Below are 13,601 nucleotides of genomic sequence, written 5' to 3' on the forward strand. Positions count from 1 at the left end.
GAGTGCAGCCTGACCAACACGGAGAAACCCCATCTCTACTGAAAGTACAAAATTAGCCGGGCATGGTGGCACATCCCTGTAATCCCAGCTGCTCGGGAGGCTGAGGCAGGAGAATCACTTGAACCCGGAGGCGGAGGTTGCAGTGAGCCGAGATCGGGCCAGTGCACTCCAGCCTGGGCAACAAGAGGGAAACTCTGTCTCAAAAAAAAAAAATAACACACTTCATGGAGAGAAAAAGTGCGCTAAAGAATGTAACATGTTTCTTAGGGCACTGGGAACATAATAAGCTTTCAATCAGCAGTTTAATAGTGGTTCTTATTATGAAGATTATTTTACTACATTATCAGCTTCTCAGATCCTTGGAAGGAGGTCCATTACTCTCCGGCTTTATGGCTGGACCACAATTCTTGCATGGGACTGTTACAGTTAAATGGGTTTAGTTTGCTAATTTTGTGGTCTGATACCGTATATTATGCTTCGTAATTACGTGGCATTTCTGAACTCCCAAATTTACATTTTTATGGATAAATGAAAATGACAGCCAATCCCTAATACCACAGTAAATGTTATTTCCTAACGTGGAGAGCTTCTCTCCTTCCTGCTGGATGGCAGTGCATTGCCCATTTGTCTACCACAGAGCTGAATCTTTATTGGAAAAAATGCTCCTGTAAGTTCAAGACCAGCCTGGGCAACATAATGAAACTCCATCTCTACTAAAATTAGAAAAGTTAGTCGGGCGTGGTGGCACACGCCTGTAATCTCAGCTATTCAGGAGGCTGAAGCACGAGAATCACTTGAACCGACGAGGTGGAGGTTGCAATGAGCTGAGATCCTGCCACTGCACTCCAGCCTGGGCAACAGAGCGAGACTCTGTCTCAAAAAAAAAAAAAAAAAAAAAAAAAAAAGAAAAAGAAAAAAAGAAAAAAAAAAAGAAGAATGCTCTTGTAGATAAGAGATTTTCATGGAAACTGAAGCCATCTAACTGATATACTTTATCCCTCATCATTTCCAAAGAGTAAGTCAAATAGCTCTATCCATATGTAGAATGTTGGAGGCAGTTTATTGAATTTATTAGGTTTTAAAATTCAGTTCTCACATTATTAGATATATAAAGAGATATTAACTACTTTCCCCATTTCATAACTCCAGCAAAGAGGATTTTTCTTGCTGAAAGTTACTCAGAAAGGTGATGGCAAGGATCTATCGCTTTCTTTCTTTTTTTTTTTAGATCTCTTGGGTCATGGTCCCATAGCATCTGTTAGTCCAAATTATTCTTTAAAGAATAATTGAATGTGGGAATTATAATCTGAATAGATACTCCAAGGATAAAATTATCACTTCATTTGAAATAGATGAGTGAATTATTTTGTGCTACGTTTTCTACCCCTTATTATTATTATTTTTTTTTTGAGACGGAGTCTCACTCTGTCGCCCAGGCTGGAGTGCAGTGGCCGGATCTCAGCTCACTGCAAGCTCCGCCTCCCGGGTTTACGACATTCTCCTGCCTCAGCCTCCCGAGTAGCTGGGACTACAGGCGCCCGCCACCTCGCCCGGCTAGTTTTTTGTATTTTTTAGTGGAGACGGGGTTTCACCGTGTTAGCCAGGATGGTCTCGATCTCCTGACCTTGTGATCCTCCCGTCTCGGCCTCCCAAAGTGCTGGGATTACAGGCTTGAGCCACCGCGCCCGGCCTCTACCCCTTATTTTATTTTATACAGACCTTAACTCCTTCGGGAAGAGTGTATGGTATAAGGACACCAATAAGCATTTACAGAGTATTAACAAACCAACATTAGGTTGATGATTCACCCTGGATTCGTGCCAGGCTCTGTGACAGAACTCAATAAACATGATGTGCATTTCAAAAATTGCTAATCATAATTGAAATTTCCAAACCCCTCAATCCCATAAATTACATTAACTAGAATATGATCATTTGGCCTGCCCCTACTCCCTTTACAGCATGATAGACCCTGTGATTATCAGGCTTTCGGGAGGTGGGACACAATACTTTATTCTTCAAAGAAAAAGAGGTGATGTTTGGTCTTTTCTCTTTTTAGATTTTTTTTCACACTTACCCTATAGAGTTGTACACTGCTCTTTCTAAAATCCCTTCTGTACCTGTACAGTCTCTCCTTTATGCCTTCATGACACTTTTTATTCTTTTCAAATAAGCAGTGCGACTTATCACTTTTTTCTTTCTTAATTCATCTTTTGTCATGTACACTATTTGAAAAATATTATGAGCTGCTCATCAGAATTTCGAAAGAGTCCCTATGCGAATCGTTTACAGCCACTCTGTAGCCCGCAGGAACATGGATCCGCGTCCTAATGACTGAAAAGGCCAATTAAGACCCGGGTAACAGCAGGAGCAACCGAACTCCCGCCCACCCCAACCGGGACCTGCCCGCCCAGCTAGCCCGGCCCCGCCCGGGGGGGCGCGTGGGGCGGTCCGCGGCGGAGGAGGGCCGGCCTCGCACTCTCACAAAGACGCGCCCCCGGCGGGAGCCCAGCCCACCGCCCCGGGCCGCCGCCTGCAGCGCGCGCCCTGCAGCCCCCGGCCGCGGCGTTGTCAAGGCTTGGCCTCTCCCAGCCTTCGTCTCTGCTCATTTTATTAAAAAAATTAAAAAAAAAAAAAAAAAAAAAAAAAAAAAAGGGAAAAGAGATCCCGCCTTGTCCGCCCGCCCTCCGCCTTCCATTGGCCGGGCCTACGCACGCGTCACGCCGCGCTGCGCCAATGGGGAGGTGCGATACTGCGAGGTGGGCCGGGCCCGAGCGGGGAGTGGGCGGCGGGTCGGTGCAGCAGCTCCGCCGCGGCTCCGCCACCATCGCGGAGGTGCCGCTGCTCCCACAGACGCTCGCGAGCAACCCTCCGCGCTCCGGAGCCTCCTCAGCCTCCCGAACACTTCGAGACGCTCGCCCCGCTGGGCCTCGGTCCCCGCCTCCTCCCCCCTCCTCTTCCCCTCTCTCGCTCCCCACATTGTCTCTGCCTCATTTTCTCTCCTAGTTGAGGATTAAAAAAAAAAAAAATCACCATCATCCTCAGGGAGCCCCCTCGCCCTCGGAAAACAAAACCAGACATGATCCTGGGCTCCCGCTTCTGAAAGATCTGCCCGACCGAGGAGGAGGGAACCTAGGTTCAAGTCGCAGGAAAGGTCACGGCAGGGAAGCCCCCTCAGCCCCTCCGCGTCGCCTCCCCGCGGGCCGCCCCTCTCGGCCCTGCGCCCCGCGGCCCCGCAGCCTCCGCGCGGCCTCCCGCCCCGTCCCCACCACTTTCCCCGGAGCTGGGCCGCGAACACCTCTCTATTGATGGTGTAGCGCTTTAGGGGAAGGTAAGTCTCCAACTTGCCCGCGCCGGGTCGTGTGCTTTCTTTTTTGGCCCCTCGTCCTGGTGGTCAGAGAGGGTCGGCCGTGAAAGCAGTCCTTCGCCCGGGGGGAGGCAGAAAGAAAAGGCTGGGGTCGAAGCCGAAGTCGAGGGGAGCCGGACGAGGGCAGGGCACTTCTTTGGTCATGTCCGGGCCAGGTGACCGTTCCTGCGTGCCTTCTGACCCATGCTCTCTCTTGGCCTCTTATTCATGCTCTTGTTGTACTTGTTTGAGGTTAAACTATTTCATGTGACTAAATTATTGGCTGAAACTGGAAGAGAAGGAAGTCAAGGACTGGAACTGTGAATTTCTTGAATGTTTGTGGATTTCGGGGTGCTGGGGGGAGGACTTTATTATTAAAGTATCATTTTCTCATTAGGGGGGAGATTTCCTCTTTGTGCTCCCAATCTCTAGTTCTCAGCTGTATGTGATTAGAGAATTAGGAAACCCAAAGTCATTTGCAGCAGAATGGAATTCTTACTATCTTGTTTTAGTTCTGCTCTCTGAAGGAGGGTGGCTTCTATTTATCATTAATTTTTAAGGTGACGGAAGGATTCGTAGTTTTACATAGGATAATGTATGTATGTGTGTCTGTTGGAAAGGGGGAAAAGTATTGCAGGCTTCCTTTGAAACTGGTTGCTTGAGAAGTTGTTGAAAGGAAAACAAAATGATTCATTGTTGAATTGTCATTTTCCTCTGTCTCTTTTCCAAGGTTTGCTTACAATTTTTCTGGATTACAGACTTCAAACATTGATTTCAGCAAAATGTGTCCTTGAGAAATTGGGTGCTTTAAATGTTTCAGTATGTGTTGCTATTTTAAGGTACATTTAGAAAGTAGTTTTGTATGAATCCTGAAATAGCCTTCTTCAAAGCAATTTTTTAAACGCAAAAAAAGCTAACTAGTAAGAGGACGAACTTGGTGAATTAGAAAACAGACATTTTAATATAGCAGGAATTGATGCACCGAAGATTTGAGACAGTTTTCATAATTGCTTTCCATTTAAAGAGGGACCTTTTTGTCTAGTGTACACTGGTCTCTTTAGTCTCAGTCTGTTGGGGGAGGGGAGAGAAGCTGGATCTATACTATAATAAAATCATCTTTGGGTTGATATTTTGTTCCATGGATTTGCTTGTTGAGTTAATACTACTGTAAATTATCAACCAGTTTTGATTTTGATGGCCTGGGATGGGTGGAAAACTGGCTTGCAGCTCTCCCTGTTGTTGTTGAGGTCGAAGGGAAAAGAGGCAGAGGCAGACAGACACACACATAAACGCACACACACACATACACACACAATACCAAGCTGAGGGCTCATTGTTCTTCCATACACACGTTCATTCTCTCTCTCCCATATTTGGGACTAGGTTTGCACAGACAAACACAGCTCTTTTTGGGAGAGAAGAGAGAAGATGGGGGAAGGGAGGGTGCTTTTCTGTTTCAGCTTTCTTCCACCCATCTCATGCCTGGCCTTTTTTGCAACCTTGTGAGGCAGAAGAGTGCATTGGAAACTAAAGGACACCCAAAAACATGTTCAGAGACTCCTCTTCTCTCTGCCTCCCTTTCTTCCCTTTGCAGCCCTGGTTTCTGCTGCTCTTTCTTTTTTGTGTATGTAAAGATAAAATCCCTCTTTATATGTTGTGGCCTTATGTTCAGCTCTCATTGCTTTCGTATTTCTCATTGACCCTGATTTTGTTGGGGACAGTGATTTGTTCACTTGACTCTTAGTAGTGAATGTGAGCAGAGTCTTTCTAGGTAGAAATAGATTTTATTGGTTAATATTATAAAGATTGTGTTGAGGTTAATATTTAGCAAGATGATGTTTGCATGTTTTTAGTGGTGTGATGTGTCAGGTTTCCTGGCAATTGAGCTGTCAATGTTGTTTTTGTAAATAAGGGTTAAAAGAAAAGATCTGGCTTTCTGTTTGGGGGCTCCTTTGAATACTGGACAGGGAATAGGCTAGTCCACCTGCGGTAAACCCAGCTGTGGCCCAAGGATGGAGGTTGGTGTGAATACATGTGGGTTGCAGAATAGCACCTTCTACTGGTTAATTGCTTGAAAAGACCCAGACGAAGAGGATGGGGGAGGGGATTAACGGCTGAGGCTTAATGATTTTCTTTTAAGCACAGTTGTTGTGCCTTTCTGCAAATGCCACTTCCCCGAGCTGCTAATACAGATGTCCTTTGACAGGCACGGTTGCATTGAGGCATTATTATGTTATTGGTTGTGCCTCGACATTAATTTGTTCTGTTACCAGAAGTATTTACACTTTGTGACTTCCCAGGACTCCTTTGAATTGATACCTTCTCATCTTTTATGAGACAATTTCTCTTGAAATATTATACAAGAGGGTTTATTTCTGTTCCCAGTATTGGAAATCATATACACCAGCAGTCTTTTAAAAAAGTTTTTAGTATCATTAATAAAAAATCAAACCTACTCTATGGAAAGTAAAGTTGTAGCACTGGACAGAGGTTTTTCTCGAGATTTAACCCAGGTAGAGGGGTAGAGGAGGAGTTGAGGGAGGGAGATCTCACTAAAATCGGCAGTTTTGCAAATGTAGTAGCCTTGCATTGCAGTAGTGTTGTTTTCAGTAGTCTTATAAAGTCTGATAGGGTGACTTATTGTATGGATTAGATAAAAAATAAAATTGGAAGCCAGAGAAAATGTGAAATGAGGGTGTACACGGATTAACATACAAGAAGGTCAAATTGCTGCCTGAAGGCTTGTAAACTAAGGTACAGTTTCAGAGATAATCTGCTTAATAAATGTCTCAAAAGAATTTTTATTTTCACAAATCCTAACCCATCTCAGTTGTTCTAATGTAATGAACTATTAGAGAGTTTTGCAGTGGTAAAGGGGACTGGGTGTGTAGGATAAACATCTGTTCCAGACTGACTGCTTCTAGAAATGTGACTTCCGATTCACTTTACTTTCAGAACTTCAAGAGTAATCTCTAAAGTTGTGTATCTTTTACAATGAAGTGTGAACAGTTCAAATGTATTATTTTCTCAGTGGGAATAGATTCAGGGGATTTCAGTTCAATGTATTCTCCATCAGTGTTTTGTCACAAGGAAACTAGAACTGAGAACCAATTCACGACAGAAAGATAATCCAAATCAAGAAATAAAATGTACCAGTTGCCTTTTCAACTTTGATTTACTGGTCAGTCAAAAAAGCTTTTAAAAAATAGGACAGTAAAGCCTAGTGTGGTGGTTCACGCCTGTGATCCCAGCACTTTGGGAGGCCAAGGTGAGTGGACCACCTGAGGTCAGGAGTTGGAGACCAGCCTGGCCAACACGGTGAAACCTTGTCTCTACTAAAAATACAAAAATTAGCTTGGCACTTTGGTGCGTGGCTGTAATCCCAGCTACTTGAAGGGCTGAGGCACGATAATTGCTTGATCTCAGAGGCAGAGGTTGTAGGGAGCTGAGATCGGCACCACTGCACTCCATCCTGGGTGACAGAGCGAGACTCTGTCTCAAAAAAAAAAAAAAAAGAAAAATAGGACAGTAAACACTGTCAGGTCCTGAAATAATTATGTGTAATATTGAACAGATACTGAACAGAAATGTGCCAGGTGCTGTAAAAACACACATATAAGAATATAATCTGTGCCCTTCTAAAAACCTGTATATGCTGAGTATGATAATGGATTTAGTAAGCATTCATTACTTAAAAATTAGTTTCAAATCTCAGTGATCAAAAAAAATTTAAGTAGTAAAATAAGTTGGACATACCAAGTTCTTTTGGGAGTAGTATGCTTTCCTACTAAACTACTTTTGGCAGCTACTTTTGCAGTTGATTTAAAGGTTAAGATAGCAGAAAATTCAAATGTTTAAGTGAGTCATTAGTGTAACCTAGCTGTGAACTTCGTTACACACACACACACACACACACACAGACATCCTGAAAGAAAAACTGTTGTTTTACATAATCAGTTTCTGATAATGCTGTGCTCTAGTTAATCACAGGATTTCTTTTTTTACTACTAGGAATTCCTCTTGAATCATATTTAAGTGATTGTTGAATCATATTTGTGTGATTGGTATCCTGATAATTATTCTGGAGTTGAAACTTTCCTTGTCCTATTTAAGTGTGATTTTGCTGAGCCTGTTGGCTTATGTTTGGTTTCTTGTCTAACAGAGTTATAGTTGGTGTGTGTTTTTTTTTTTTTAATAATGGAGGAGAAATGAACATTTTAAATATGTGTTAGAACATTGTTAAGATTGCATAGACCAATTTAATGAACATTTGAACACAAGTAACTCAAGCTCAAATACTAAATACATTTACTAGCTTCGAGTTTGGGTTGGAATTGTGATTTGTATGGCTAACTTGTTGGTGTGCCAAGTAATATAAGATATACTGTGTGTCTGTACATTAGGTAACTAGGTCAGAGAGTACAGTTAATATAAGATGCTTTTTTTTTTTTATAAAGTGACCTGTTTGTGCCAGTGTAAAATTATTATTATTATTATTTTTTGAGACGGAGCTCGCTCTGTCGCCCAGGCTGGAGTGCGATGGCACGATCTCGGCTCATTGCAACCTTGCCTCCCAGGTTCAAACAATTCTCCTGCCTCATTCTCCTGAGTAGCTGGGATTACAGATGTGTGCCACCACACCTGGCTAATTTTTGTATTTTTAGTACAGATGGGGTTTTACCATGTTGGCCAGGCTGGTCTTGAACTCCTGACCTCAAGTGATCCACCCACCTTGGCTTCCTAAAGGGCTGGTTTTACAGGCGCGAACCACTGTGCATGGCATATTTTTAATTGGTAAAATTTGCCAGTGTGTCAGCAAGTGTGAGCAATATGTTTAACTGTGAAAATTTTCCTTATATGGTTAGGTTATAAAAGGATGTGACCTCTAATTCATAAACCACTTGGTATTTGAGGAATCCTCATAGCCTATTTGTCTTGGGTTTTTGCATCGGAAGTCGAAGCCATGGGTTATATCTTAATTTTAAAGTAGTTATACACATGACTTTTAAGGACTTTGGTTAGGCTGTTTTTCTTTTTTTTTTTTTTTTTTTTTTTTTGAGACGGAGTCTCGCTCTGTCACCCAGGCTGGAGTGCAGTGGCCAGATCTCGGCTCACTGCAAGCTCCACATCCCGGGTTCACGCCATTCTCCTGCCTCAGCCTCCCGAGTATCTGGGACTACAGGCGCCCGCCACCTCGCCCGGCTAGTTTTTTGTATTTTTTAGTAGAGACGGGGTTTCACCGTGTCAGCCAGGATGGTCTCGATCTCCTGACCTCATGATCCGCCCGTCTCGGCCTCCCAAAGTGCTGGGATTACAGGCTTGAGCCACCGCGCCCGGCCGTAGGCTGTTTTTCATTGCAAGGAACAGGAAGTCTTCCAAGTCATCTCAAGTTGGAGAAAAGTAGAACAGAAATTTAAGCCATACGAGTCAGGCCTCACCTAGGAACAAAAACCCTGGTTCCGCAGTGCCTCATACATACTGGAATACTATCAGGGATATGGATCCCAACCAGATGCCTTGTTGCCTCCTCAGCAGGAGGAGTTTGTGGCGCCTTACCCTAGTGCCACGGCCCTGTATATGAGTGTCCAGGCTGTGTGTTGCAATAAATATACCACCCTAAGGGGGACAGTATTGACATTGTTGGCCTGGACTAACCTTAAAAGAGAGCTTGTGAGGAAGCATGGCTGTGCAGCATCTTTAGACAGTCCTGAAGCAGCAGGGCAGAGCTCCTGCTACAAAAACCCATTCTAGCTCACACAGCCATGCACACATTCAGCAGAGCATGCATGGACACATTCATTGGCACCTACATATGTTCCCTAGGCTCCCAGAAGTCTAATTCTTTTTTGAGAGAGGGTCTTGTTCTATTGTTCAGGCTGGAGTGCAGTGGCATGAGCATGGCTCACTGCAGCCTTGAACTCCTGGGCTCAAGTTATCCTCCCTCCTTGGCCTCCCGAGTAGCTGGGACTGGGACTAGAGGTGTGCACCACTACACCTGGCTAATTACATTTTTGTAGAAATCAAGTCTTGCCATGTTGCCCAGGCTGGTCTTGAAGTCCTAGGCTCAAGTGATCCTCCCACCTTGGCCACTCAAAGTGCTAGGATTACAGTTGTGAGCCACCATGCCCAGCCAAAGGTCTGATTCTTTGACCTTCTTCCTGCTTCTAGGGTGGGGAGCAAGGGAGTACAGTGATGGAGGCACTCAGTGTGTGTGGGGTGAGTACAGTTCAGGGGGAGTGTGAGCAGATGAGCGTGTTTGTTTGTTTGAACTGCCTGGGGAGGCACTGGAAATCTTCTGTGGCAGGACCTGGCTATGCTGGGGAAGTATATCCACCCAAGTGGATTCTAGGCATGAGCCACTGCGCCTGGCGGCTATTGTTGATTTTGATAGCTTATTCTAACAGCTTATTTTCCTTCAGGAGACTTCATTGTCATAACTCATAGTCAGTTATGATCCTTTTTTTTTAGGTGGTATCATTTTACTACATTTGTCTTACTCTCCTTTTATTTTCTGTGACTCTGCCATCCACCTGCCTATCTACCTGCCTACCCAAGTCAGTGTTTCCCAAACTGTATTTATGGCTTACTAATATGTTGCAAGTACTTTAAGTATGAGGTGAAATACGTTTATAATGCACATGAGCTCTTTAAAGCCTCAGAAACATTTTATACTATAGAGGGATTTTGTTTTTCATTTTCCTCCCTTACCCCAAAGAATACCTGTTTCTTTCTCATGAGATACTCATGGGATAGATACTACTATTCTAGTTTAATAGAACAATTTGAGATGCACCTGTAAAATTACTTTTTTTTTAAATTTAAATTTTAAGTTTTTTGAGGAAAGGTCTTGCTCTGTCATCCAGTCTGGAGTGCAGTGGTACAATCTCTGCTCACTGCAGCCTTGAACCCCCGGGCTCAAATGATCCTCCTGCCTCAGCCTCCCAAGTAGCTGGGACCATAGGCATGCGCCACCATACCCAGCTAATTTTTATATTTTTTGTAGAGACAGAGTTTTGCCATGTTGCCCAGGCTGGTCTTGAACTTCTCAGCTGAAGTGATCTACCCTCATTGGTGTCCCAAAGTGTTGGGATTACAGGCATGAGCCACTATGTCCCGATTTATTTTATTTAAAAATAACTTTAGGCTCACGCCTGTAATCCCAGCACTTTGGGAGGCTGAGACAGGCGGGTCACCTGAGGTCAGGAATTCAAGACCAGCCTGACCAACATGGTGAAACCCCGTCTCTACAAAAATAAATTAGCTGGGCGTGATAGCAGATACCTATAATCCCAGCTACTCAGGAGGCTGAGGTGGAAGAATCGCTTGAACCAGGGAGGCGGATGTTGCAGTGAGCAGAGATCGTGCCACTGCACTCCAGCCTGGGGAACGGAGTGAGACTCCATCTCAAAAAAAAAAAAAAAAAAAACTTTAAAAATGTTTATATTATTTTGTTTGAAGGGAGGAGTATCAAATAATTTTTTTTGCAGGGAGGAGTATCAAATAATTTGTAGATTTATTAAGTTTAATTAATTAGCTAAATAATTACTTTAGAGACAAGGTCTCAGTGTCCAGCTCAAGCTGGAGTGCAGTGGCATGATCACAGCTCACTGCAACCTTGACCTCCCAGGCTCAAGTGATTCCCCCATCTCAGCTTCCTGTGTAGCTGAGACTACAGGCACATGCCACCACACCTGGCTAAAAAAGTTGTTGTTGTTGTAGAGATGGTGTCTTGTTATGTTGCCCAGGCTGGTCTCAAACTCCTGGATTGAATCATCCTCCTGCCTTGGTCTCCCAGTGTTGGGATTATAGGCATGAGCCACCAATCCCAGTCTGGATTTATTTTAAAACTGCCACAGTAGTTCAAAGGAGAGAGATGTGACATTTAAAAAATGTTTTTCCCCTTGATTAGTTAGTTCTTAATACCTTGAAGCAATGCTTTACTTTGACTGGAACATAGTTGCTGGTTCTTAGAGGAGAGTGACATGACCAAAACCTCACGTTATTCATCTTCCCTATCTGTGTTGAGATAGCTTTTATTTCCTACCTTCTTTCTGTTCTTACATCAGATTTAATCTGTTTCATTTGAAACTGTGCTCATGGCCAGGCGCGGTGGCTCATGCCTGTAATCCCAACACTTTGGGAGGCCGATGTGGGCAGATCACCTGAGGTCAGGAGTTTGAGACCATCCTGGCCAACATGGTTAAACCCCATCTCTACTAAAAATACAAAAATTAGCTGGGTCTGGTGGCGGGTGCCTGTAGTCCCAGCTACTCAGGAGTCTGAGGCAGGAGAATCTCTAGAACCTGGGAGGCAGAGGTTGCAGTGAGCCGAGATTGCGACACTGCACTCTAGCCTGGGCGACAGAGTGAGACTCTGTCAACAACAACAACAACAACAACAACAACAACAACAAACTGCTCAGGACACAGTGCCTGAAGTTTTTTTGGTTTGGCCACTTCTATTTCCTACCACTTAAATACCTTTTCTTCAATTCTTGTTATAACCTTCTCACTCATTTGATCACTTCATATCTTGTATTAATGTTTATTACTTCCATTTATATTTTAGAACTAATTATGTTCTCTTTATTAGATTATACATCTCTTGAAGGCAGAAAGTTTTCCTTTGACTACAGCAGTATGTGTGCTCACACTTAGAATTAGATGTATTCTGAAAAACACATTTTATTGACTCTAAGATGCCATCATTTGTAAAATGCACTATTATTTTATATACTGCTAAGAATGAAAAAAATGCTGCCAGTTAACCTCTGTGAGACCTTTCCTAATTCCGGTGGTATACAAATGTAAAACAAGCATTATGAGTCTTAGAGTCATTGAAATATGGTCCATCTATTTAGGCTGACTTTCTTTTCACAACTGTCTGTTCCCTGGAAAGCATGTCTGAAGAAAGATTTTAAAGCAGATTATTTTCTTTCATAGGAACAGTATTATAGGTTGCGTTCTTGCCTAAGGATTTAGCATGAAAAATCTTAGCTACAGCCAACAGAGATGCTACTATAAACCTGAAGTAATTATAGTTAAACTATGTTCTAGTTCCTATGGAGTAGGTATAATTATTATGTATTTTGATTTGTAATATATGTTGTATATCTATAATATACACAAATACTACCCTACTGTATTACCATTTTGATCTAAAATGTGCAGGGTTTATGTTAAATATTGATGTTCTTCATGATTCTATCCATTAACTTCTCCCTCAGTACTACTTTTTTTTTTTTTTTTTAAGACGAAGTCCCACTCTGTCGCCCAGGCTGGAGTGCAGTGATGTGATCTCAGCTCACTGCAAGCTCCGCCTCCTGGATTCACGCCATTCTCCTGCCTCAGCCTCCCGAGTAGCTGGGACTACAGGCACCCACCACCACGCCCAGCTAATTTTTTGTATTTTTTAGTAGAGACGGGGTTTCACCATGTTAGCCAGGATGGTCTTGATCTGACCTCATGATCGCTGGCCTCGGCCTCCCAAAGTGCTGTGATTACAGGCGTGAGTCACCGCACCCAGCCCTTCCTCAGTACTTCTTTAACACCAGTTTGGTCCAGCCTAGAAGTTTGAAAATCTCTTTCTTGAGATGCAGATCTGTGTTGTCCTTTGCCTCCTTGAATATCTTTTTGGCCCTAAGTTTCAGAACTTACCAAGCTGTAGTATTTGTCTGCCATTAACCATTATGCTGTTGCAGAAAAGTTGTTAAGAGCTCTAGACTCAATCTGCAGCCCACTGCTTATTAACTCTGTGACTTCAGGCAGGTTATTTACCTTTCTGGGTCTCAGTTTCCTCCTCTGTAAAATAGAGATAATAATACTCATGGGTTTGTTGTGAGGACCAAAGTAATTAATTCATATAAAGTATTTAAAAAAGTCCCTGGCACAGAGTAAATGGTCAATAAATATTAGCCTCTTTTTATTATTATTGTTATTGTCATCCAGAGATCTAGCTTTGCAGTATGTTCTCTTTGTTATTTATAATAATCAGGAGATCTGCAGGAGACAATGGGTGAACACCAGATGGTTTGAATAAATTCTCTCTGAGGTATCAATTCTAAAATGTTCGCTATTCCTTGATATAGGAAATGCTAAAAAACAATATGTGATTAAATACCAAGTGAATAGAGTAATAGTGCAGTTTGAAGTTTGGGGTGTTAATAAATGATCAGAATGTCATGGCTTAGCTGTTCCTCTTATTTATTATGTTCCTGAAGGAATGTTTGTTTTAGACAAGGTCTTGCTCTGTTGCC

The 13,601-nt window shown here is 43.0% G+C and overlaps 1 protein-coding gene across 4 annotated transcripts in view; it reads left to right on the forward strand.

The window, feature by feature from the left end:
- The first annotated feature begins 2,800 nt into the window (after positions 1–2,800).
- Positions 2,801–13,601, forward strand: part of LOC105479209 (arginine-glutamic acid dipeptide repeats) — a 466,387-nt gene continuing 455,586 nt past the window's right edge. For 3 of the 4 annotated variants that reach the window (XM_071066814.1, XM_011737100.2, XM_011737108.2), the window contains exon 1: positions 2,803–3,331. The gene's annotated coding sequence lies outside the window, so the exon portion shown is untranslated. Of the gene's footprint in view, positions 3,332–13,601 lie in introns of all 4 variants that reach the window. The other variant, XM_071066820.1, reaches the window with a different exon arrangement.

This window comes from Macaca nemestrina, chromosome 1, assembly GCF_043159975.1.
Source record: "Macaca nemestrina isolate mMacNem1 chromosome 1, mMacNem.hap1, whole genome shotgun sequence".
Taxonomy (NCBI): Eukaryota; Metazoa; Chordata; class Mammalia; order Primates; family Cercopithecidae; genus Macaca; species Macaca nemestrina.